The sequence below is a fragment of the Perognathus longimembris genome, chromosome 28 (genome assembly GCF_023159225.1).
Source record: "Perognathus longimembris pacificus isolate PPM17 chromosome 28, ASM2315922v1, whole genome shotgun sequence".
In the NCBI taxonomy this organism is placed as follows: Eukaryota; Metazoa; Chordata; class Mammalia; order Rodentia; family Heteromyidae; genus Perognathus; species Perognathus longimembris.
The window spans coordinates 9,520,290-9,548,240 of record NC_063188.1 but is presented as its reverse complement, the minus strand read 5'-3'; positions in this window follow the sequence as shown (position 1 = coordinate 9,548,240).

Sequence of the window (27,951 nt, the reverse complement as noted above, 5' to 3'; positions counted from 1 at the left end):
TCTGAGAATCTCGGTTCAAAGCCAGCCTAGGCAGGGAAGTCTGTGAGACTCTTACCTCCAATTAGCCACCAGAAAATCTGAAGTGGCACCAAGGCTCAAAGTGGTAGAGTAGTAGCCTTGAGCAAAAGCGCTCAGAGACAGCATCCAGGCCTGAGTTCAAGCTCCACAAATAATAGTACTACTACTACTAATAGAATTGAGCTTTTCACTTATTTTTAGATTTACTTATTTAATATGACAAAATTTTACATATTATATAAGATAATGAATATTGTGATATATGAATACACAGTTAAGTGGATAGATTGATGTATTTATGTATTACCACACATACTTTTGTGGTGAGAAGACTTAAAATCTAGGGCTGGAAATATGCCTTAGTGGTACAGTGTTTGCCTAGCATGCATGAAGCCCTGGGTTCGATTCCTCAGTACCACATAAAACAGAAAAAGCCAGAGTAGCAATATGGCTCAAGTGGTAGAATGCTAGCCTTGAGCAAAAAGAAGCCAGAGACAGTGCTCAGGCCTTGAGGACTGGCAAAAAATGTCTGCTCTCAGAAATAAATTTCAAGAACATAGGACATTGTTATTCTCTCAACTAGTTATAGTCATGATGTACAATAGGTCTCTTGACCTTCTTCCCCTAGTCACACTGAAATTTTGTGTTTGGACCTTAGTTTGGTAAGCTAAATGACTAAATGTCATTGAACTTCTACCAATATTGTCAACAATGTGACAGGTTTTATTTATTTTTTTTGCCAGTCCTGGGGCTTGGACTCAGGGCCTGAGCACTGTCCCTGGCTTCTTTTTGCTCAAGGCTAGCACTCTGCCACTTGAGCCACAGCGCCACTTCTGGCCGTTTTCTGTATATGTGGTGCTGGGGAATCGAACCCAGGGCCTCATGTATATGAGGCAGGCACTCTTGCCACTAGGCCATATCCCCAGCCCGTCAATGTGACAGTTTTAACCAAAGTAAATATCTAAGCTTTCTGGTTTTCCCACATTGGTATTGAAAGCATAGGTCCCGGCCATCCCAGAGGACCATGTGGAGATAATCACAGGCAGGAGAAGAAGGTTCATAAGGAGGTTTATTAGTGGGGCCATAGTTGCCACGGGAGAGGGAACAACATGGCGTCTGCACCTTATCCAGGCGGCAGCTTCTCTCTCTGGGGGTAAAGGGGAAGTAGGTAGGTAGTGAGTAGGAGTGGCTCATTAGGTATGTGTGGATCTGGAGGCTATGAGAGGAGCTGAGGACCTGAGGTTATGGAAATGCTAACAGGTATCCTATGCCTCACTAAGATAGGCCATTTACTTTGCAACTGCCAGCTTCTATAACACCAGAGATTTACAAAATGTATTTTATTGCTGAATATGCAAAGTAGAACACACACAGGTGATTTCTTATGTATTGCTCTACTTAGATCTTCACATGTATTACTAATGTACCAATGGCCACTCCATGATTTCATGGAACTCTTAAATCATTCTTGTTAGGTCCTCTCCCTGTTGAGGCTCCATGCAGATGCCCCCACCTCATTAAGTCTCCACCCAGTTACCTGGGTAACCTGAAGACCTGGAGGCATATACATGGAGCCTCAGGGAGAGGACCTAACAATTCTGAAGTTCAAGACCGTGAACATGGTTAGCTTTGGCTATCCAATAAAAGAAAAATATATAAAATAGAATTAAGAATGAGAGTAGAAAACACAGAATTCGTGGTTATAATGGATCCCAATTCAGGAAACTAGAGATACCAACTTTAAATTAGGTGTAGATTTCTAGGAGTACTTCATAGGCTGCACCTGTATTCTTTCCGTCATTTGATCACTACAGTGAATGATCGGGTGGAGAGATTGATTTTGGCATTGCATAAATAGTTACTATGTGCCAAATTCTGCAAATGAGTTATCTCATCTAACTCACACCTTTGGGATGTAGATACTGTTACTTCATAGATGAAAAATTGAAGCTCACAGAGAATGTATATTTTTCACGGCCATAGCCTATGGAGGAAAAAGCTAGGATTTGAAGCCAGGCCAGTGTTTGTTTCAGTGGTCCTCTTAGTGATCCCCTACTAAAATATGATGTCAATAGCTAATATATACTGAGAACCATAAAATACAAGAATATATGACTAAGAATAACAATAAATACATCAGAAGAAGAAGCCTAGCCTCCTACTTTAAAAATAAGAGTTATAATTTCTTGAGTACTATGTATAATTGGATCTGGGTAAATAACAAATAAGTTACTTTGATTTTAAGATTATTGTCATGTAAGGAAAGACAATGGTTTTTCTATATTGAAACTACATCCTGCAATGTACTATATAGAAGAACATGTCATCTGTGAAGAGAGGCTTGCTTCTCTCTTTCCCATTAGGATGCCCTTTTCTTTCTTTTTTTTCCTCCCTCCCTCCTTTCCTTCCTCTTTCCCTTCTTCCCTCCCTCCCTTCCTTCTCCTTCCTTCCTTCCTTCCTTCCTTCCTTCCTTCCTTCCTTTTTTCCTTCCTTCCTTCCTTCCTTCTTTCCTTCCTTTCCTTTCCTTTCCTTCCTTCCTTCCTTCCTTCCTTCCTTCCTTCCTTCCTTCTTTCCTTCCTTTCCTTTCCTTTCCTTTCCTTCCTTCCTTCCTTCCTTCCTTCCTTCCTTCCTTCCTTCCTTCCTTCCTTCCTTCCTTCCTTCCTTCCTTCCTTCCTCCCTTCCTTCCTCCCTTCCTTCCTCCCTTCCTTCCTTCCTTTCTCCCCCCTTGTTCTTGAATACTTGCACTGCCTAGCTCTTCCTCCCGAGTTATTCTTACTTCCTTCACAAAAATGCAAGGAAGGTTAAAACCCCTGCATACAGCTTTTCCTAATATGCCAGGTAGAAATTTCGTTTCCCTTACCTAAACTATTTTTTTTTTGTGGAGAAGATACACTGACTAATTGGATCAATTTCAAACACTTATATTTCTTAAAATTTTAAGGTATATATGATGTACCCCTTGGTCAAGAAATTGTCTTTTGAGAAATTCATTCTTCAGATTCACAAAGATATATGTAGAACTATATTTATTACAATAGTGTTAAGTAATACTAACAACTAAATGTACATCAATAGAAATACCTTTGCATAAGGTACTAGATAACATGCAATTTTAAGAAGAAAAAAGGATCATATGTGCTGTTAAGAAACAGAAACTGTACGGTTCCCAGCAGCCTGTATGATACGATTCCATTTAGTGGTGCAATACCATTTTATAGAAGAAACTGTCAATAGTCTGCGTGGTAAATAGGAATAAAAAACCTCAAGGTTATATTTTTATTGTATGCCTGTAGTTCCTGGAGGAAATTTAAATCTTCAAGGCAAACGCAATAATACCAGAAATGTGTTGGAGACTGAAAGTTACTGGATCAAGTTAGTTCATCGGTTCACCATTGCATCACACATTCCTCTCAGGGATGTTCGAACTTAGCAAAGTTGAATGACAGTTGCTATAATAAACTAACAAATGATTATGTCATGTCATCTCAATACCATGCCATTACAAGACAATTTGTCTTTACCCTGAACTGACTGAGAAGGCCTTAGCAACTCAAATAAAAAGATCTAGGAGTATTATCATTACTAAAAAAGGGAAACATTCCCAAATGAGCACAATAGTAGTATTATACAATTAGGTTAGTACTTTCACCACTTTAGACAATCATGACTTTGGCAGGCATTTGTTCATGTGAGGTGCTGAATTGAAAGATGTTCAGATTTTGGTAACAGAGGTTAAGGGCCAGTGAAGATCACTTTAATCATCCTGATTTAGCCACACACAAAGCTTTCCTTCGACTGACCAAGTTTCCACATAACTCTCATTGAGTGGGGTGCTTCCTTCTTCCCTTGAGAATCAGGCAGGGTTTCTGGTTCCAAGGATTTGCCTAAGGTTGTCTATGAGATTTGTCACATATCCAAAAGTTTAACTAGTTTCTCTGGTGTAAGGTCAGTAAGGTCAGTACTCTGTCCACTCCATGTAACAACCATTAATATTGGGCTGAATATTCATGCTACTTGAAAATAAGTATAACTATAATGAGCAGATGTGTCTCTAAACAGCCTAAATGTCTATATGTGATTTTATAATGTCCTCCTAAAACACAGAGCTGGTTTAAAATCCCACTACTTTTCAAATATATGTGTGTATGTTAACCAAATGCACAAGTTTGAAATATCAGACACGAATTTAAAGCTACCTATATGAGAGGTGAAGATAAGAACTGAGAAGACCAATGAAGTAGGAAAGCATTAACAGGTCAAAAACACAGATCAAAACAGTACCATGGATAATTTCCGTGTGGAGTTTTGTTCCTCTCTTGTTTTGTTTTGCTGTTTTTCAAAACAAAGTTTAATGTTATGCTGGGGGAGGAAAAAAAATAAGTATATACTGGAAAGGAGAGGTAGCTTTATTCCATCCAGTACTTGACCAGGTAGAGAAGGCATACAATCAAATAGTACAGCCAGGTGCCAGTGGCTCAAGTCTGTAGTCCTAGCTAACCAGAAGAGTGAAATTTGGAGGATCACAGTTTGAAGGCAGCCCAAGCAGAAACGTGCATGAGACTCCTATCTCCAATTAAGCACCAAAAAAGCTGAGTAGCCTTTGCTACTCTTCAGCACAAAAAACTCAGGAACAGAGCCATGGCATGACTACAGGACCCAGGATACACACACACACACACACACACACACACACACACACACACACACACACACACAATCAAATGCTCCAAATTCTAGTGGCTCAGTAGCCCTTCCCTGTCTGTCTGGGCCCTGCACTGTTGGAAGCTTCATGTCCAATGAATAACAAGAGAACCTGGAATTCCCTTTGTATGATTATTAATATTCATAGTAATTGCAGCACTACTCTGTGCCCACCATGTTCTCTCTTCCACTTGCTTTCTGCTGCTTTGTAATGATGTGCTTTTGCTTTTTCCCATGTAGTCTGCATTCTACACATGTTGTACAGCTCTACCTTCCCTGGATTTATGCATGTCTCTAGCAGATGGTTGGGCCAGTCCACCTCCGGAGCTTGTTTAGCATAACAGAGAACTCAGCAAGTGGGGCCCTGCTCACAAAGTTCAGCTTGCATTTCTGGACCCTGGTGGGGTAAACACCTGGGGTTAAGGGCCCCTCCCACTTGCCATGGCTGACCCAGCTTCTCGGCAGCGACAAATGGCTTTACCTATTTGCTTAAGAGTAATTTTTCCCTTTTGTTAATCTTCTTTCACCTATGCCTTTGCCTTGGTTCCTTAGATGTCTACGAAACCTCACACGATGTTGGTAGGAACAAGGAATTTACCAGGAGCCATAAAAAAAGAAAGAAAAGGCCATATTAAAAATCTAAAATTAAAAGCCCTGACTAATGCCTGCTTTTTCTGACTGTATCAAGGAAAATTGGAGGCGTGCCATTCATTCATTCATTCATTTATTCATTCATGCCTTTTCCCTCTCTGGAGAAAGATGGGCTATATCAACCAGTGGGTCTCATAGAGATGGTAGGAATTTTCAGCACATGAACAAAAGGGCAATTAAATAAATCTAAGTTGTCCTCCAAATATCTTTCTCTGCCTCTGTCTCTGTGTCTCTGTTTGTCTGTCTCTCTTAGCCGGTACTGGGGCTTGAATTCAGGGCCTGGTCACTGTCCCTTAACATTCTCACTTAAGATTGGCCCTTTACAACTTGAGCCACAGCTCCATTTCTGGCTTTTTCTTGGTTAATTGGACAGAAAAGTCTGAGGGATTTGTCTGCCCTGTCTGGCTTCAAACCTTGACCCTAAGATCTCAGCTGCCTGATAGGCCTGCCACCAGTGCCCAGCTAACACTTCCTTTTGAAGTACTTCAGCTTGCCTCCGAGGTGTCTGTCCTGGCTGCCTCAATTCGGAGCTCCCCTTCTCCCTATGCCCTTAGCGCATTGATTTTAAGCTCCTGCAGTTGGAAGGAAGACTTACAGATGCTTATTATCGCCCAAGCAAGCAACCCCTGCCTGGCCATCTCATGTGGGTCTTCAGATCTCCTAGGCTTTTATGTATGAGGGGGCTGACGGGTGGTATTGTTCTAGGGTACTACAAGGTTTGCCTTAGCAATTTAAGATGTACACAGCTTGAGATTTTCAGAAAGCTGTAAACTGCTAGCCTGAAGTTTACTGTAATATGTTATTTCCACGTGGATGGAAAAAATTGATTTCTCATTCATAAAATATCTTCCCCCCACCATGCCAGTCATTATGTACTTTTCCAGTTTCAGCCTGCAAGGACTGAGCCATGTATTCACAGAAGGCAGAAAAATAGGGGTGAGGAAGGGGAGGGGGTTGTTTTCTTGCCACTCCAGGTGAAGAAGGAAAAAAACCCAGAACTTTGTGGAGAGGAAGCCAAGAAAACAGTTGGGTGGTGTGATTGGGGGGGGAGGAGCCTAGATAAATGGTGGTCTCCATATATTTTCAGGACGGCTCTTTTCTCTCCAGCACTGGAGGAAAATCAATATCTTGTTTTCAGATGGGTAAATGGAGTCGTCTCTTTAAAGTGCCCCGGTCAGTTCACCACACGTCGGGCAGCTGCTGCTTTCCAGGCTGCCCTGCGATTCCCAGGCTAGGAGGATTGACAAGGCGATGATAAACTAACGTGCCCCCTCAGCTCTGGGTGTGCGCCATTGTTCCCGCAGCTGAGACCCTCTGCTGCTATTTGCTTTCTCCCACATACATTATTCAACAGCCCAGGAAAAGGCCAAGAACCTCTTTCATTCAGGAATTCTGTATTAAAATAATCAATTTCAAACTGAAGCCGGGAAGGCCAGCTTGCTACAGGGAGCGCCTATTAATAAGCCACCAGTCTTTTCCATTTGCATTGAACTCATGCTGTATTGTGGTAATATGGGATTATTTTTTTTTTTCAGTTTCCTCCAAGAAACTAAACATCACATTGGTTCTCCAGCCCTTTCATAAGTAGCATGTAGAAGAGCTTCTTCGTTTGATCCCACCATTAATAGAACACTAGAGGCCATATTTGTGCCTGCTACTCTGCACTGCCCAATTCTGATTTTGAAAGTACTTTAAAAAAGCCATTAACTCTCCATGAAATGTCGCAGGAAGAAAAGTTTTCAAGTGTTTTGTTTCCTATTCAATGCCATTACATTTCTCGTCTTCCCTCTCCTGCCCCCCTGCCAGTAACCATTCCCTCCATGTCCATTCACACACACACACACACACACACACACTCACACATGTGCACATATACAGAGGTGATGGTACATATGTGTTAGAGTGGGGTAAAAAAAAGCTCATGTACAAATCAGGATAGATTTTAAGTGCCTTTCAGCAACACTGTGAGGTACTCTCCAAAATGAGTGTGTGCCTTTCCGATTTGAAGAAAGGGTTAATGAGAACATCCCTTGTTGTCCCTGCCTTATTGGCAAAAATTCTTTCTAAGCCTACATCAGTCCATTTTTGTGCCTTCAGAGACAATCAATGACTTAAAAATAACTAAACTATGAATAGTCACTTATTGCGAATCAATTCAAACGTTTATTGAATACCAACTGTGTACATAGGAAAACTCTAGGGCTTTAAGTTAGGACACTGTAATGAATCAGCTATGATTTCCCAAATGGCCCGTGAACATAGATTTTGATAGTCTTTCTAGATTTAGCAAATAAAAACATAGCACCCTCACTGAAATTTAGGCTTCAGAGAAATAAAGACATGTTTAATGTAAATTGTTTTTGCGGTATTTGGGACATATTTATAATTTCCTTTACTGGTTTTCCGAAATTACATGTTAATTAGGAGTCCTATATTACATCAGGAATCCTTACTTTGAGAGGATTTTATGCAGTTTTTTATGCAGTTGTCCATGACAACTCTGTGACTTTGTGTCACTGCCAGAACATAGAGTACTTGATTCCCAAAGGCTTAGTACAGTTGTACTTAATAAAAATGTTGCTTTTGCACAGAAGAGAAAGCTTTTATAATCAGTTTATTTCTTTCTATATTGTAAATAATCTAGAATATTTTTGCAAAGGTTTGTGATAAATAAATTATGAGAAGTATTCAATTATGGTAAAATAATTATAAAAGCAACTCATAGATATAAATAGCCTTAGCCAACCCAGGCAGTGGTGGTACACACCTTCAATTCTAGATACTCAGAAGGCTGAGATATGACAATTGTGGTTCAAAGCCAACCCAGGTAGGAAAGTCTACGAGACTCTTCAATTACCTATAAACCACCCCAAAGCTGGAAGTGGTACTATGGCTCAAATTGGTACAGTGCTAGCCTTGAGAAAAAACATCAGAGACTGTGCCTGGGCCCTGAGTTCAAGTCCCAGGACAGACCAAATAAATAAATAAATAGTGCTACTCAGTGATTAACAACCACAGATAACTAGAAGCACATCTCACCAACAGAGAGACAGAAACAACCTCTTGCAACTAATGCGAGAGGCCATTTCTGGGGATGCAGGACTCAGGGAGGTTTTACAGAGCAAGAAAAGTTAGAGCTGACATATATAGCACACAGAGACAAGAATCTCACAGGGACTTTTCTGCCTGGGCTGGCTTCATACTTTGGTCCTCAGAGCTCAGCCTCCTAAGTATGTAGGATTACAGATGCGAGCCACTGGTACCCGGTCTGATAGTTTTTTTTTGTTTTTTTTTTAGGCCACTCACTATATGCTGAAGAAGCTAAGACAAGATGGCTTCTTTCCAGGAGCTCACAGTGGGGTTACTAAGAGCCACATGTTATTTACAAGAGAAAACGGATGTCAAGAGAGCCTATATAATAGCAGCTATCCTCTAGTACAGATTTATCACGTGACAGGGCCTGTACTAAGTACATTACCTGCCTTGTTTCTTTTATTTTCACAACATTCCTTTGATGCTATCCTTTTCTCACATGAGGGAAGTGAATGGAAGGAAGATGAATTGGCTTGCTCCATAAGGCCGCATAGTGAAACCTTGTGCTCTGGGGACTCAAAAAAGAAAGAGCCGGGGCTGGGGATATAGCCTAGTGGCAAGAGTGCCTGCCTCATATACACGAGGCCCTAGGTTCGATTCCCCAGCACCACATATACAGAAAACGGCCAGAAGCGGCGCTGTGGCTCAAGTGGCAGAGTGCTAGCCTTGAGCGGGAAGAAGCCAGGGACAGTGCTCAGGCCCTGAGTCCAAGGCCCAGGACTGGCCAAAAAAAAAAAAAAAAAAAAAGAAAGAAAGAGCCGGGTGCTGGTGACCTGTAATCCTAGCCACTCTGAGGATTGTGGTGGAAAGGCAGCAAAATCTGTGAAACTCTGATCTCCAATGAACCACTAGAAAACCTGAAGTGGAACTGTGGCTCAAAGTAATAGAGTGCTAGCCTTGTCCAGAAGAGCTCAAGGACAGTGCCCAGGCCCTGAGCTCAAGCCCCACAACCGACAAGAGAGACAGGCAGATAGACAGACAGAAATCTCTCTAAGATTTGGCCTTTCAGCAAGCCCTATAAATATGAATGCAGTTCTGTGTGATTTTCCTTCTATCCCAGAGATCTATTTTTCTAGTCCAGTGTGAATAGTATATTGATTTTTGATTTGCCGATACAGGTTTTATCATGTATTTGAGTATCTGGTTCTACCAAATGGTGGTTTAATTTATTAAAGAAAAGCTAGGTGATTTAATAAATGACAATAGGTCTGACATACTTTTAGAAGAAAACAAGCCTGCATGAACATTATCTTTCATCATATATAAAAGTAAATTGCAGAGGAAGACTTAAATATAAACAAAATAAAAATCTTGCAAGGAAATTTTGGAATACATAAGACACAGGACCAGGACCAAGTACTCAGAAATCATAAAGGAGGGCCTAGTAGACATTATACAAATGGAAGCTTCTTATATGATAAAAGCAACCATAGACAATAGATTTAGAAAATTATTTGTAATGTAAATGACATAAACTATATCTATAATATATAAAAAGCTCTTATAAATTAAGTAGAAGGGGACAAACAATCCATAAAGAGCAATCAAGAAAATATTGAGGAGATACAACAGAATAATCATCCAACAGTGCTAGACAATTTTATGAAAAAAATGCTCAAATTCACTAATGATTAAGGAGGTTTTCATTAAAGTAAAACAATAGCCTCTGTGTCCGATGGACATTTTTTCTGTCTTCCTTTTTTTGTGTAGCTAAGGATTAAAGCCAGGGCAAGCCCTCTATTAGCTAAACATGCCTTGGACCCCACTTACCACAAAAAGTGAAGGTATGTCTCTTCCTGATGTTGAGACATCCTTCAATATACTTCCCTCCACAGTCTCACTACTGAAATCATGTCCCATGGAAATAAAAGTAGCTGCGCATAAGACTCCATGTACCAGGACATTTGTTATATAGCATCGGTAGTCATATATACATATATGCAAATGGAAACACAAAATGCTATTGGAGCCAGCCATGGTGACGTGCACATGTAATACCAGCACTTGGAAGGTGGAGGCCAAGGGATCATGAGTTTGAGACCAACCTGCACTACAAGTGTGATCCTATCTCAAAAAAACTGAAAGAAGGGCTGGGAATATGGCCTAGTGGCAAGAGCGCTTGCCTCATATACATGAAGCCCTGGGTTCGATTCCCCAGCACCACATATACAGAAAACGGCCAGAAGTGGTGCTGTGGCTCAAGTGGTAGAGTGCTAGCCTTGAGCAAAAAGAAGCCAGGGACAGTGCTCAGGCCCTGAGTTCAAGGCCCAGGATTGGCCACAAAAAAAAAACTGAAAGAAAGAGACAGAGAGAGAGACAGAGAGAATGCTATTGATAGGGATGGTGTTGGAATAAAATGATAATGTATCAGTAGGTTGAAATATTATTCAGACAGCTAATAGAATCAAATTAATTTATTTATTCATTATCTCTAAATAGTTGTTGAAAGGAGATTCAATATCAGCTTTTGAGTACAATGAATCTTGATCAATGTCACTCAAGAAATCGCTATGTATGAAAATGAGATGAACAAAAATGTGTTAAATATCCTGTTTTTTTTAAATACATACTAAAATGTGATATATATCTAAGATTATTTTACCATCAAGAGAAATATGAAATGACACATACGAAGTAGTCAAGGTAGTCTGGAAAGAGGGAGGGAAAAAGTAAGTCATGTAAAGGGGGAAGAGTGCAAAAAATTGCATTAAAGAAAAACTCCATGCTTGTGCAGTCTTTCTTCCTAAAGAAAAGTTGAGGACATTATTTTTTGCAGTGTTTTTTCTTCTGTGTAGCACCAAAGACAGTCATCATTATTGTTTAGGTCTATTGCTATTGACTCCAGCTGTTAGTTCAAGGCAAGCTCACATTGCTAAGGATGAAAATTCCATTTTTTATGAAGTGGAACCTTCACTAGACAACAGAGACCACAGCTTTGCCCGTGACCATGAAAATTCAGAAGTGCATCAATTCTAAATAATGCTTCTGAAAACTTCACTCTTAGGTAACTAGGATTGTAGAACAATGGAAGCTCCCCAACCAAACATGTTATAGTAGAACCCAATTTTCAGTCACATCGTGAATGCAGGGTCATATCATGAACTGTGGAACTGATTTGTGGGATGTTGTTTAGCCAGATCCGAGCACTCAGTGTTTAAACCTCCTCTGGCTAACTTTTGACAGCTTTGGAACAGTTTGATGGTGCCATTGATAGAAATAGACTGGTTTGGGGGAGGTGACATATATTTGACTGCTATTAGGTAGAGTTTCATATGCATGCCAAATATCAGGGTTGGATGGTGAACAGGGACTTGAAAATATGAGACTTGAACTGAAAAGAGAGGTCAGGTCTGGGAGAGGAAAATGGAAGTGTGTAGCAACAAGTACAGAACAGAGAAAAGGAAGAGAGGAAGGGACCAGCAATATCACTCCACTGATGGGTGGAAAGACAGTTGGCAAAGACAGTTGGAAGAGACAAGGGAGGGAAGCTGGACACTGGGAGAGGCAGTATCTGCTAGCAAAGTCTTGCTTGACAGGAAAAGGCTGCAAAGATGGTGGAGATATTAAGGACTGGTATGGGACTCATTGGGTCCTGCCACTTCTTATAAGTGGTGATGTTGAGGGAGGCATGCCATCATCTGCTTTGAAAGCTATGTTACAATGCCTCAGGGACTAAAATAGACAAATGAAATGAATAAAGACTCCACTTAAAAGATGCTCGTGAGAAGGGAGAGGAGAGTTGTAGAATGAGAGCACAGTTCAACTGAGATGAGAGAGCCCATGTGTAAGAGTAGAGAAACAAAGATCCACGAGGACAGAGAGGTTTCATTTTTTTTGGCTTTTTTTCTGTGTGTGTGTGTGTGTGTGTAGCATAGTGCTGAGATTCAAACTCAGAGCCTCCCACAAGCTAGGGAAGCTTTCTTTCATTTGTTTTTGTTGCCAGTCCTGGGGCTTGGACTCAGGGCCTGAGCACTGTCCCTGGCTTCTTTTTGCTCAAGGCTAGCACTCTACCTCTTAAGCCACAGCGCCACTTCCGGCATTTTTCTTTATATGTGGTGCTGAGGAATCGAACCCAGGGCTTCATGTATACGAGGCAAACTCTTTACCACTAGGCCATATTCCCAGCTAGGGAAGCTTTCTACTACTTGAGCTTACTACCAGCCTCAAGACTAAACTTTTAAAAGGCAAATACTAAGTGGTAACCACCGTGCTGTTGGCTGCAAGGGTAGTTAGCCAATAATGGGAAAGACACATGATTTTTTTTTAAGACATAAAGGAAAAAGAAGGGAAGGATCTATGTGGTGAGATGGATAGATAAGAGACAGGAAAAAGACACACTCAACATTGCTTTATATTTGACATAATGCATGTCTATGGTAGAAAAATTGGAAAATACAGAAAGTTAAAGAGTATGAAAGTAACCTATAGTCCTATCACCTGCAGTATATTTGGGTGCATGTTTATTCATGTTTTTCTTTGCATTTCTCTTTATCCTAAAAATGTTATCATAGGAAAATTACAATTTTTTGTTTCTGCTTAATGTGTTCAATGCTTCTCTATTTACATACATATTCTTTAAATATATCACTATTAATGGGAGCCCAATTGTTAGAGTATGACACATTCTGTCCAACCATTTTTCTCTGTTGACCCATATGGTAAGTAACAATAGTATTTTTAGGAATGTTTCCAAGAAGAGAATGACTTAACATTAGCTCTCTATAACATATTTTGAATATTAGCCCCTACAACATATTAACTGTGAGAAATTGCATGAAATACTAGATTTGGTTTTCTTCTCGGTTCGCATACTTGCTACACAAATTACAAAAGTACATTATGGCCAGGCATCAGTAGCTCATGCCTGTCATCCTAGCTACAAGAAGGTTGAGATCTGAGAAATGGAGTTAGAAGCCAGCTTAGGCCGGAAATGCCACGAGACTCTTATCTCCCATTCACCACCAGAAAGCTGCAAGTGGAGCTATGGCTCAAGTGGTAGAGCTATAGCCTTGAGCAAAGAAGCTCAGAGACAGCACTCAGGACTGACACACACATTCAAGAGCAGTGTACCACTTGTCTCAGCCTGTGGATGACTGATCACCACGTAAATTGTATAGGCCTTGCTTCTTGATCACTCAGGAAGGAACTCCCATGGCATTTACCAACATGGATGAATTAGTTAGAATCATATGATCAGTGTAGTTGAAATCAGTCTCAATGAGGGCACAGCAAGGAACAAAAGGTGGAAAGGTCAGAAAGAAATTAGACACAAAACAGAAACGAAAGATAGCTCATCATGGGTATAGTCACACCGCTGTCTTGAAGGGCTGGCCATGGATTTCATGAAGCCCTTTTTGATTTTCCATTTCATGCTTGCACTTTCTTTCTCTTTCTCTTTTTTCTCTCTCTTTCTTAGAAATCAACTCTTTTCCCCATTTCCCAAAGTACGTATGTACATGTGCTTCCTTGCACTGAGTTCATCTTTCTTAAAAGTAGCATAGATGTCTGTTATTTGTTGGAGCACAGCCATCATACCTTAGTTATGTGAGGAAACACTCCCGCATGTTCCCATCATACTGTATTCATCTAGCTCCCAACTCTTCTACTAGGCCTTCGCATTTGAAGCTAGAACCTTGTTGTGTTCACTACTGTACACCAAGTGCCTGGCACCGGGCCTGGCGCTTAGGCTGAATGAAACCTTGTAGAGGCAAAAATAACCCTCTTACTTCCTTGACCTCTTTGACCCCTTGATGTAGACCTGGCCACTTGAGCAGCCACTGCTTTCACTTGTAATTTTCAACTTCACCTCTCTCTGAAATGTTTCAGTTACCGAAACTTTCCATCTTTTGGCAGATTTGTTCAACTTCGTCATTGGGACTGATGACCTTCTGACCTTTCCTTATTCTTCTAGTCATTCTCCCTGTGATTTCCTTCACCATTTTTTTTCCCATTGGAATATTCTACTCTGTTCTTTCCAGGGTCTTGGCTAGAGTGGGGTCATGAGGGCACAGACATTTTGAGGGCACCACATTTTTCTCCCACCACCTCTCTGGGCTGTTGGAGGCCTCATCCTGGCCGCGGGCCAGCTCCTTTGGCAGTCACTGAAATGGATGGAGTGAGAAGCACAAGGTCAAGAGCTGGGAGTGCACCAGCCAGGGGACGTTTTGTGCAAAGGGTTGCCCTTCCCCCTTGCCGGAGCAGCTTCCATGGAGGAGAAAGGGACTTTCACTTGGCTTGCCCCAGGCACCAAAACTGTTAGTTAGTGCTCTGATTCTGTCTCTGCTCCCTTCACCCTTTGACATCATGCCAGCAGTCCATGATGCTTTCCCTACTTGACAGCTACAGTAGGCTCCAGTGCCCTGTTCCTGGCCTGCCAGGGATCCCCAAGAATTCCTTTCCTTGGTCCTCCCTTGATGATTGCTCAACTGCATTTGAATGTAAAGTTGAATTACCAGGTATCTGTGTTGCAGGATGTAGAGGCAGAGCAAGCCATGGGGAGGGGGGATAGCTAAACCACCCAGGACTAGCAGGAGAAGTACCAGCTTCCCTCACCTCTCTGAACGAATTCCTATTTGTTACCCCATTCATAAAATGGGAGCAATAACTGTATCTACATTATAGCACGATTCCAAGAGAAGCACAAAGCAGAGTGCCTGCCATATAAATTCAAGACTCCATAGAAATAATTCTCTGAGATTTCGATGATCTGCCTTTAGTCTGCTTTTCTCAAGACGGGTGAGGATTAGATAGAACACTAATGAACACTGCTACAATAGATCTTATAAGTGCTGGTTATGAGCAACTTGGAGGTCAAGGAATCCAGCTTCTCCTCCTCACCCCTGTACTCCAGCCCTATCCATAAGTTGAAAGATTCCAAGAGAATTTTTCTTTTACAGTCTAAAAACTCAAAATATTTTGAGTGGATGGAAACAATGCTTGTTACAGTCAACTTTGTCTTCAAGACCCTAGCCTTTAGTGTCAAATTCTGCTACTGAGGTTCCCTCTGTAAAAACAATAGGAGCCAATTCTTCACATTCATGGATCTATAGAAAACCTCAGGGATATTCTTATCTGTGGTTTTGAAATTGCAACCAAGTTGATAAGAAATGAAGAAATTGCTAATTTTTTTCTTCACAAGTCATGGCTCTAACAACAGTTCCCAATGGTCTCCATACTGAACTCGGTAGTAGAACTTTTTAAAATTCTAGATTACAAGTTACTCATTACTAATTAAATTGGAAACTTCGGGGTTGTGAAATAGGCACTGGCATTTTTGCTCTCCAGATGATACCTATATGCAGATATTTATGAACCACTGTTCTAGTGCCAATAGTGGCAGTGGCAGTTACAGTACCAGTCAAGGAAAAGGAAAGCCTGTAAAGTTGTATAAAATGAGCCAATGAGGGGCTGGGAATATGGCCTAGTGGCAAGAGTGCTTGCCTTGTATACATGGAGCCTTGGGTTTGATTCCCCAGCGCCACATATACAGAAAATGGCCAGAAGTTGCGCTGTGGCTCAAGTGGTAGAGTGCTAGCCTTGAGCAAAAAGAAGCCAGGGACAGTGCTCAGGCCCTGAGTTCAAGGCCCAGGACTGGCCAAAAAAAATGAGCCAATGAGGTCCAAACAAGAAAACATGTCTAAAGAAACTTCTTTGGCTTAATAGAAGGCCCATGCAATGAAGAACCTGCTGTTCCTGAGGCCTCAGAAAATACAGTCCAAAGTGAAGCAGGTCAGATAGATGACCTGGAGAAAGATATTGAAAAAAGTGTGAATGAGATTCTGGGACTGGCAGAGTCTAGCACAAAGGAACCAAAGGCAGCCACCCTGACTATTCCTCCACCAGAAGATGTTCAGCCTTCTGCTCAGCAGTTGTTGCTGCTGGAACTTGAGATGAGGGCAAGAGCAATGAAGGCCCTGATGAAAGCTGGTGATGTAAAAAAGCCAGCCTAGATAATTTCACTTCACTTTCAATTGTAGGTGTGCTTGAATGAAGCCATGTGATAGAATTTTGTATCTGAAATTTCTTTTAGGTATTTTGTGGTGTATCTTATGTAACTATTAATAGATAAATTCATCTTAGATTTGAAATACCTTTTGTTTTTAAAAAATCTTTTCTATTTTATATGTATGTCTAAATTCATGGCAAATATAATTTAGATGATTATTTAGTTATGTCTGTAAATGAATCTCTTAAAAGCCATTAGCAAAAAGTCCTAGTATTTTTTCCCTTTTTTAAAGAAAAAAACAACAACAACAAACTATTTCAGCCATTACACTGAAATGCTTTAAGAAAAATTGAGCAAGCATGTTTATCTTAAGGTTACCTATATTTTGCAACTGAAGGTTAAAATTATGGCTCCTAGATTTCCTAACAATAAAAGAAATTTAGTTTTGTGTAAATGTACTTTAAAAATACATGTTGTTTTGAAGACGCCTTCTGTGAATTCAGACTTGCTCCTCCAAATTCAGTAACAGTTTGCATTATAAGTCTTAGAACTCTGAAATGGTTGTGAAAAGATTTTTTTGGTAAAGAAAAAGAGACATAAATGTATGGCAATTTCCAATAGTACAAAACTATGTGCGCATGCTTAATTCCAGCAGACAAACTATTCGGACAGGTGTTTGCTCCTATTAGGACCTTGGTTTCATTGTTACTATTTATTTTTATTTGTAAAAGGAACATATTTTCATTCACATTCCAACAAACTATCACAGAATTCTGAATTTTTATTATAAAGGGTTTCATTTGATGCTATTGCTTAAAGATCTGATGTGCTATAATTCCATGAATTAAAATAATAAAAGACTATAATTCTGGATCTGAACACTTGATACTTTTCCTAAAGAAAAATTAATTTCAGGAACCTTTCATAAGTTGATGTTAAAATTAATTTTGTATAGTTTCTGTAAACAGCATCTTGCCATAAAGATAGATGCTTTTTCCCATTAACAACTGCAATGTCTGATAGCAAAATAGAATTAGGTAGGGTCTCTTAGATTAAATAAATTAATTTTTTCTAAAATATAAAAAAAAGAATCCAATGCCTAATGTATGAAACTGTAACCTCTCTGTAATTCAATTTGATAATAAAAACTTTTAAAAAAAAGAAAACATGTCTAAAGAAACTTCTTTGGCTTAAAAAAATAATTCTGTAGCAGTTGGAATAGTACTTCTATGGACTCGGTCATAAGTGTTCTGATCAGGAATTGTAGGAGACTGGAAGGTATGGCTTTGCCTTGTCAAATTTCTGGCTCCTCTCTCAGCCTACTTATACTTCAGCTTGCCTTTATTAAACTTGTATCTTCTACTTAACTTTAAGCACCAATATTTGATACTGTGGAAAACGATCTGTTGATATTACCTCTAAGCACTTTTGAAGAAGATATCAGTGTCATGTAAGCGCAAAGTAATGATCATATTCTCTCCATTCTCTTGAAGAAAATAAAACACACATACCACTTTGGCTTTGGACATCACTGGTTCTCATTCCTGGCTCACTGTGGGATCAACTGGGGAGCTATAAGAAACATTGATCCATTGGTGCCACCTCAGCGACTTTCACTGATTATGCTTTAGGTTTCTAAAAAGATCCTTAAGTAACTGTCAATGTTCAGTTAAGTTTGAAAACAACTAAATAGAACAGTAGGGCTTGTTGCCTTTCTGTTCCCTATGCTAGCAGTGCCATTACTGGTAAACTTCCCAGAAATGCTCATCCTGCCCCGCCTCCTCCAAGATTTAGTGCATCAGTCATCTGGGTGTGGTTGGTAGCAGTCTGCTTTCTGTCAAGCCCACCAAGTCATCCAATATGTGCGTGTTCCAGTTTGAGAGTGGAGCACATAGTTGGGCACCAGTGGTTCATGCCTGTAATCCTAGCTACTGAGGAAGCTGAGATCTGAGGATCATAGTTCAAAGCCAGCCCATAAAGGAAGGCTGAGTCTCTTATCTCCAACTAATTACAGAAAAGCCAAAAGTGGAGCTGTAGCTCAAGTGGTAGAGGGCTAGCCTTGAGCAAAAGCCTCAGGGACAGCGTCCAAGCACTGAGTTCAAGTCCAAGGACCAGCACACAAAAAAAGGAATTGCACACATAAACATGCGTCTGAAGGAAGGGCTGTTAACCTTTCTTGCCAATTTTGGTTTCTTGCAGATGGTAATTGTATGAATGTACCTTCTGTTCATTACCGATTTTTTTTTTTTTTTTTTTGCAGTCCTGGGCCTTGGACTCAGGGCCTGAGCACTGTCCCTGGCTTCTTTTTGCTCAAGGCTAGCACTCTGCCACTTGAGCCACAGCGCCACTTCAGGCCATTTTCTATATATGTGGTGCTGGGGAATCGAACCCAGGGCCTCATGTATACAAGGTAAGCACTCTTGCCACTAGGCCATATTCCCAGCCCTCATTACCGATTTTGACCTCATTTTTACTTGAAGTTTATAACATATAATGGAGTAATAAAATGTGTTCACACACACACACACACACACACACACACACACACACACACACTGCACATATTGCCCTGTAGTGGAAAGAGGAATATGGGAAGAGAAGGAATGCAGGATGTAGAGGGATAAAGACCAAACAGCAAGTTTAGTTGGAAGTGTGAGTTGAAAATAAATTTCAACTGCCTACAAAAAGTAATGCTTAATTTCAAGGACAGAAAGCCTTTGGAACAAACATGATGACCACACGATATGGATGAGTCGTCAACATTCCTCAGTTTCTTCAAATCAGTGAGTCTTAGCTGTGGCATTCTTATCACCGTTAGGGACCAGACCCTGGTGTGAATAACGTTAAGGAATTGTAGAATTTCTTTACCACACTCGACTGTTCCTCCAAATTTGACTGGTTTCACACTCTTGGACTCCAACTCTTGGTGTAATTTTTATGCAAATTTTTTACCATGTGTGGAAGTTTCCCCAAATTTGCATGAAGGAAATGAGTCTCCCATGGTCCTACAGCTTGCTAAGGAAAGTATGTGTCTTCAGAATCTTTGCAGCATCACCTAGCTTTTCCAGAGTCACTGTGGAACAGGTGGATTGCGTAGGTATGAGAGCAGAGAATGCCAATCTGAGGGGAAACGGGAATTTGGGATAAGGCAATCATGTTCTTTAGCAATGGGGAGACAGTGAAGGAAAAGATACAGATGAAAGCATTTTTAAAAATCTTTTAAGACATCCTGTTTTCTCCTACCCCAAGGTAAAGCATCTTCTTTGCTCTTAAAACTTAGCACCTTTCAACACTGAAACCTGTTTATGACATTTTCATGACTTGTTTAGGACTGAAGTAATTTGTAGGAATCACTGGCAGGAAGCAACTCCACTCTAAGTATTGACTTCTGGCTTGCTGTCAGCCTCTTGTAAGACAATTTACACACACAAAAAACACATAGATTAGAAACTTCTACTAGAATATAATTTAGCCATCAATCGCACTTTAAACACTAGGAAATCGAGGCTTTCAGGTAACCAGTTACTGAAGACAAATTGCAGAAGCATCTAATTTATATACTGTCATTTCTCCAAAAGTTAATTTTCTTTAAGGTCAGTTTTAGGTTTTGAACGAACCACATGCTTTTTGTAATGTTCAAGTCCATGAATGTCTTTTGTTAGCACCAATAAATAGGCTGCTGGGCTTTTCAGTGGCAGGTTACTCCTTCCTGATGACAGCACACATGCCTATCACCTAATAGTAATAAGCAGCCTTAAAAGGTCAGTACTGAAAGCCTTTCTCTCATCCGCTGAAGAAAAGTGTTTGGTAGAATTGTAAACTATGCTAGGTTAGCTAGCATGAATTAAGTTTGTTAACTCCAAATTCTAAGATGAAATTTACCATTTGAGTAGGGATATGCTTTCTGACTCTTAGCACATAATCCTCAGGATTGTAATCTCAAAATAATTTCCTCTCCTCCTAAAGGAACACTTTTGGAAGTCTTTTCATCATTGGTAGGAAGGGGTGGCTTGCAAGTCACATCTGTACGTGTTTTCTGTGCTAATCTGAGAGCTGGACTCAACCCCAGGACTTGGGTCACTTACACACAGAGATCTCTTTGTGAAAGGGGAGGAAAATGGCAGCTCCTCAGCTGCACTTTGAAATTCTGCATTAAAAAAAAACACCAAGTATTCATAAGCCTCTTATTTAATGAATGAATCCCTTTGTATTTACAACCTTCACAATTCAGAGAACAAATAGGGTTTAGTTGCTAGAAAGTGAAAACTTCAAGCTCATCAGAATGGGGGAAATAGTACGCAATTGAGATGAATGGTAGCAATGGCTCCAACCCAATTCCTTGGTACCTGCTCCTAAGGGCATGCCAATCAATGGGTAGTTTTTCAATGTCTACACCTCCAAGTTAGGGCACTGTCCAGAAAGGAGCAAGCAAATTGCTGACTCGTGTAAACATCTATTCAGATGGTGAGCTCACCTGCAATCTGGAAACAAAGAAGTAGAACAGCTAGTGAAATTTCAAAATTGCCAACTGCCAAATAAATGGCCCAACTCTTTTCTGCCACGTGCCTTCATCCTGCTCCCTTTCCCTTTCATCTAACATTGGTATTTGCCTCTCAACAGTGAACAAACCATTGAAGAAGCACGTTAAAGCTCCAACATTATCAGCAGCGATCCAATCAAAACTTCTGAGTTGCTGTTGATTTCAAAATGGAAATGGGATACATTCATTCTTGGGTGCTCTCACTCATAAGAGTAGTTTCAAGAAACTCTTCAATATTAATTAGTCGGCTGTGAATTCGGCTCTATGCAATTATGATGAGGCAGTTTGGGGAGTATGAAAGAGCTAACTTATCATATTTTTGAATTACCCATCTAGAAGCCTGAATATTTTTGTATTTCCATATTTCTTGAGTAGCACTTAATTTAATCTTAGCCCCATTTCTTTCAATAAACCATTGTTGCGTCTCATAAGCAGCACAGCTTCTTCCTCTAACTCATCTCCCCGTGAAATTGGTTTAATGAAGCAGAAAGGTATGAAGCATTAGCAACAGTGGAATCCATGTGGTAGCACTTCATTTTTCAGAGGCACTCACATTTCCACCCTAATTTATAAAATCAGCACACAAATGATTTTTATCACGGCCATTACATCAGTATAAATTACTGTCTTTTCTATAACACGGCAGTTAGTCAAACTGTTGAAATGATATCTATTAGTCAAGGGATGAAGGAGAGGTGGGGAAGAGTTGGTGAAAATGAGGACTGATGGCTGTCTTATAGAAACACTAATATTAATTTCTCACAATGTACATCCATGGGATATTTTGCAAACGGACGGATAAAAATTAAATGTACACAGTGAAGCAAATGGGTCAATTTGTTCCGGACAAAGAAAGAGACTTTCCATAAACATACGGTGCTCTGTAGAGACAGGCAGCAATGCAATTAGTCAGGCACTCCTGTCCATGGGACAGTCCACAGCCACGCTGGGCAGGAGTCATTGTTGTTCTCTCCCTTGTGGGTGTCTTCATTTATCTCATTGTACCAACTGTCATCCTGGTTTTATAGCCCTCAGCTTTATCTTGTCAACTACATCCTGCCAGAACTACCTTGGACAGTACCAGCAACTAGCATCCCTTTATTCACCAGTGCCACCTAGGTTGCTTACCAGAACCTAATAGTTCACTTTGCCAGTGAGGCAACCTTCAGTCACATGACCTCATGAGTCTGAGCCACGTGAGCGTGCGGGACAGTGTTGATGGCTCACTGCGAACAGAAATTGAGCAAGCAGCTGATTCCAAGGAGAGTTTCTTTTGGGGAGAAGGGTATGGAGGGATGGGCACAGGAAATGTTAGACCTAAAGAGAATAAGTTATGCATGCACTTCAAAGGTGATATTTGACCATAAACAGCTTGTGTACATACACATTTCTGTCTCTTGAATAACTTGGTCATACAGCCAATAGACCCTGGTATTTTCAAAGATATAGCTCTTCAAGAATTGGGAAATAGATTGAAATGACATTTGGGGTTCTAGCCAACATCACAGTTATTTGTGGGTATGAAATGAAGTTAATGTTCAAATTTGCTGATTTTACTACTGAGTAAATCGTAATGACTGGTACCCGGTATCAAAAGTTACATAATGGTATGTGGAACCTTTTTGCTTTGGTTTGAAGTTAATCAGTGTAGGAAAATTTGTGTGTGCACATATGCACCCTCACATTTGCTCCTCATCTTGTTATCTGTCCTTATGTAAGGAAGAAGGGTGTTTTCTTCACATGATGGTCTCACAAATATAGCTCTGTCCATAACTCTTTTTTTCCAGTCCTGGGGCTTCAACTCAGGTCCTGGGCACTGTCTCTGAGCTTCTTTTGCTCAAGGCTAGTGCACTACCACTCGAGCCACAGTGCCACTTCTGGCTTTATGTTTATGTAGTGCTGAGGAATCGAACCTAGGGCTTCATGCATGCTAGCAAGCACTCTACCACTAAGCCATATTCCCAGCCTGTCCATAACTCTTTAAGCACATTTCCTTAGTACTAAACCATGGGAAAAAAATCTCATTCTATCCCTGGCTATAGACAAGGGACTAGGGTATGTTTTCTGTACAAAAGAGCCAAATCTCTCTCTCTCTTTCATATAGTATTTTATAAACCATATAGTGTCTTATTCAACTCAGCTATTAATATACAAAAGCATTCACAGATAATACATAAATGGATGTGTATGACTGGGTTCCAATGAAATCATACCAAACAAACAACAAACAGGCAATGTTCCTGATTTATTCCATAAACCACAGTTTGTTGATCCTAAGGTTAGAGCACAAGTAACTTCTATTAGTAACAGGAAAATAAGCACATACTAAGGACAGGTCAACAAAGCATGAAAATTATCAAGGTCCAACTGCAAGGAAGTTCCCTTTACTTAGCTGATTGTCCTTCTGCGCACAAAGCATTCTGGTTTTCTTCCCTGTCTTCACCTTCTCTTAAAATATCATCTTTTCCTAGTCTAGGGTTTTTAATTTTGTGCTTCACCATTTTCTGCAGATTTGACTTTGCTTTTGGTCTTTATAGCCAATGTTTCCTTGTTAACTAGTTCTTACACCCAACTCTTGGGCCTCACTTCCTGACAGTTCCCAGCTGAGGATTGCTCAGCTTTTCCTGGCTCCATAATGGGTATTTGTTCTGCTAATTTCTCAGTCAACCCCTCAGATGTTTTTCTTCCATCTCTTGCTTGTATTTAGTATCTTGTTCAATCCTGAAGAGATATACAAAGGTGAATCTAGTCTTACACATTGTTCTGTACATGACTCCAGGTTCCAAAGAATCCTGGGTGCCATAAAAGAATATGTGATACATGTGTGTTTATGTTCTCTTTTACTCCTTCTTCATGTATGTACATGCACATATACATTTATTGAACACTTAATATCTGCCCAACAATCTGAGAAATTGTTTTATGTTCAGCTCATTCAGTGCTTACAAGTACTTCGGTAAGTCGTACAATGTGGGGTATTTAGCTTTCTATCACTCTAACAAAATATGTGAGGAAGTCCACTTTGAGAAGTGAGTACGTTGGCTCACAGTTTCAGTCCACAGTCCTTTGACCCTGTTGTTTTGAGCGTGACGCATTACAGTGGGATCCTGTGGTAGAGGAGGCTGCTTCCCTAATGGCAGACAGGAATCAGAGAGAAATAGAGGAAATGGCTCAGGGATGAAGGCTATCCTCCAAAAGCACACCCTAGTGACCTCCTTCCTCTAACCAGGCCCTGTCTCTAAAAGTTTCCGCCATTTTCAACTAGAGCCCCAACCTTAAGAATATGACCTCTTTAGGGCATTTAAGATTCAAACTGTAGCACATATTATTCATTTTAGTCTCATCATCATCATCACCATGTCTATTTTATGCATGTAACAAAGGAAAGCCAAAGTGTTTTGATCTTCCTAATTCATATATAGAGAAAGTAGTAGAGCCCATATTTATACTCAGGTTGATCTGAACCAGAATTTATGCTCTCATCAGCACAATAACAAAGAGGCCCGTTGCTATACTTCTGTAGCTCCTCCCACCCATGGCCAATTTGGAGTAACAGGGAACTCATTGCTTGTGCTGTGTCTAGCTTGGGATCTGTCTTTGAAACTATTTATAGATGACCATTGCTTTATAGGACCTTATCCTGGTTTTTGTTTTTGTTTTAGCAGTGGTAATGAGGTTTGAATTCAGGGTTTTATGCTTCCTACTGCTTGAGTCACAGAACCAGCCATATTTCCTCCGCTTATATTTTAGACAGGGTCTCTTTGGCTGGGGTGGAGAAGCAATGTTTTTGCCTTGTTTATCCTGAGCCATGATTCTCCTCCTTATGCTTCCCACTGTAGTTGAGATGACAGGTGCCCACTGTTGGTTGAAATGCTATCTCGTGAGCAATTTTAGGAAGCCTGGCCTCAAATTGCAGTCCTCTCAATCTCTGCTTCCCAAGTAACTCAGATCTTAAATGTGACCTCCATCACCCAAACTCTCATCATCTTTGTCCAAGCTGCTGTCATAGAAAGAATGGCTTCCTATAGGCAGCCTGGACTATAGTCACAAAAATCGAATACACTCTCTAGTTCTGGCCTTCATTAACTATAACATTAAGTATGTTGCTTAATATTCAAAAGTCTCAATTCATTCATTTTTAAAAGAAGGGACAATGATAGAACATTAGAGTTGTTAGAAAAAAAGAAAGAACGAGCATAAAACTCTTGAACCAGAGTTTTGCTACAGTATTCTTGACTACTATTATTTAATTTCTTCACCTGCCTCAATGACCACTGACCCTTGCTCGGAATTTCTTCCTCTTCCTTGCAGATCAACTATAATGATTCTAACATACTTTGACCTTTATAGTATAGACATCCTTCATAGTCTTTTAAGTTAGCCATCATTCATGCAATGTAATATTTTAATATCTTTATTGAGATTTAACCATATATGATAATTTTCATCCATGTAAAGTATCAAACTATTTTTTGTTTGTTTTTGGTTTTTGTGGATTTACAGACTGTCAAAATCTGCCTGCACTGCAAAATAAAATGCCATAAACAGAATCAGATAACAGAAATTTATCATCTCACAACTTGGAAGACTGAAAGGCCAAGACCAAGGTGCCATCAATTCTATTTCTCCTGTCTTAGAGATGACCACCTTCTACACCCTTGTATGAAAGAGAGACCACATGAATGCTATGCTCTCTGATGTCTCTTCTTATAAGGACACCAATCCTATTAGATCAGACGCTATCTTTATGGCTTCATTTAACATTAATTACTTCCTTATAGGCCCCACCTCCCAAAGCAGACACAGTGGGGTTGTTCTTCCAACACAAGAATGGGGAGGGGCACAATTCAGCCCATAGCAGTTGTGAAAATATCACTACAATCAACTGTAGAATATTTTTATAAAACCACAAGGCCCGGGCTGGGGATATGGCCTAGTGGCAAGAGAGCTTGCCTCGTATACATGAGGCCCTGGGTTCAATTCCCCAGCACCACATATACAGAAAACGGCCAGAAGTGGCGCTGTGGCTCAAGTGGCAGAGTGCTAGCCTTGAGCAAAAAGAAGCCATGGACAGTGCTCAGACCCTGAGTCCAAGGCCCAGGACTGGCCAAACAAACAAACAAAAAAAACCCACAAGGCCGGTACCAATTACCCCTTTATTAGCTTCAACCCTTCAAGTCCTAAGCAACTACTAATCTACTTGTTTCAATATCTGTCTGTTATGGACATTTCATAAAAGTGGTATAATACAATATGTATCCTTCTTTTACTTTGTATAGCAGTCAAAATTCATAGCACTCCTTAATGTTTGTTAAATAATGTTATTCAATTCTACTTTGTTGTCAAATAATATCCCATTAAATGGATACATCATATTGTATTTATGCATTCCTTAATTGATAGACATTTGGGCTGGTTTGACTTTTTGTTTGAATAATGCTTCTATAAACATTTGTGTGCAAGTTTTTATATGAATGTATTTTCATCTGTCTTGGATATATACTCAGGAATATAATTCCTGGATTTTGCAATGCTTAATCTTTTGGGGAAAACATTTCTAGAGTGGTTGAAATATTTCACATTCCCAACAGCAGCACATGAAATTTCTAATTTCTCCACATCCTTACCAACACTTGCTATTATCTGTCTTTTTACTATAATCATCGTAATATTTTGAGTGGTACCTGTTATGGTACTTCATAACAAAGGTTTTGTGTTTCATTTCCTTATGACTAAGGATGTTAAACATCTTTTCATATGTTTCCTGGACATTTTGTATCATATTTGAAGAAATATTTATTCAAATCCTTATCCCATTTCTTTTTTTTTTTTTTGTAGGTCATGGGGCTTGAACCCAGGGCTTGGGTGCTGTCCCTGAGCTCTTTTGCTAGCACTCTACCACTTTGAGCCACAGCTCAAAGTTTTCTGGAGGTATTTGGAGATAAAAGTCTCATGGCCTTTCCTGCCTGGGCTGGCTTTGAACAGGGATCTTCAGATCTCAGCTTCCTGTGTAGCTAGGATTACATGAGCCACTAGCACCAGGCCTTTATCCCATTTTAATTGGGCTATTTGTATTTTTGTGAATAAGTTGTACATTTTGGCTTATTTTGAATACAAGTTTCTTTGAAGAAGTATTTTTTTCAGATTTTAAACTTTTTTTTCTGTTCTGTGATTTGCCTTTTAATTTTCTTCAATAACAACTAGCCACTTACACGCACTCATTTTAATACTTATGGTTACAACAATAAAGTTTTAGTTGTGATTATATTCCAGTGAAACCATATCTCCTTTCGCTGAGACCCTTTCTTATTGTGTCTGCTAACTTCCTTTATAATACATTCTCCCCTGTACAATCTGAAAGGCTCTTTTTGTTGCCATACCCCCCGCCCCCCCCCCACCCCGCTCCAAACACAACTGAGTGAACATACCATCATCGCTCCTCTCGCTGGAGCTATCTAGTGATAAGGGACTGAATTTCTGCAGCATCCTGTCTTCAGAGCACCCACAAGGATAGGGATGAATAGAAAAACAAGCTGAACAAGAGAAAGGAGACAAAGCATAGGATCTATCATAGGGGAACTCTGTCGCAGGCAGAGAGAACGGGGGGGGGGGTGTTAAATAGCAAAACCTCAGCTGCTGAAGAGGAAGAGCCAGGACCTTTTGTCTCATAATGTATGGGAGAGTGTGTGCATGTATGTGATGATGATGATTAAATAGTACATGGTATCAGGGAAAATTGTCAATGCTGATGCTGATTAGGGATGCTGAAGAACTATTAGTAAGGAAGAGAACTAGAAAAATTGGTCTGAGTGTAGAAGAGTAATACTAATTACAGTCATTTATGCGAACTGCTTACTATTTATGACTAATTACCACTCAACACAACAACCATTAGGTGTATCATTAAAAATGTGTCAGATTAACTTTGTTGTCAGTTTTATTTGTGATTAGAACAGTAAACTCTGCATGTATGCTCAGCCTTAATAGTTTGTTGCTCATGCAA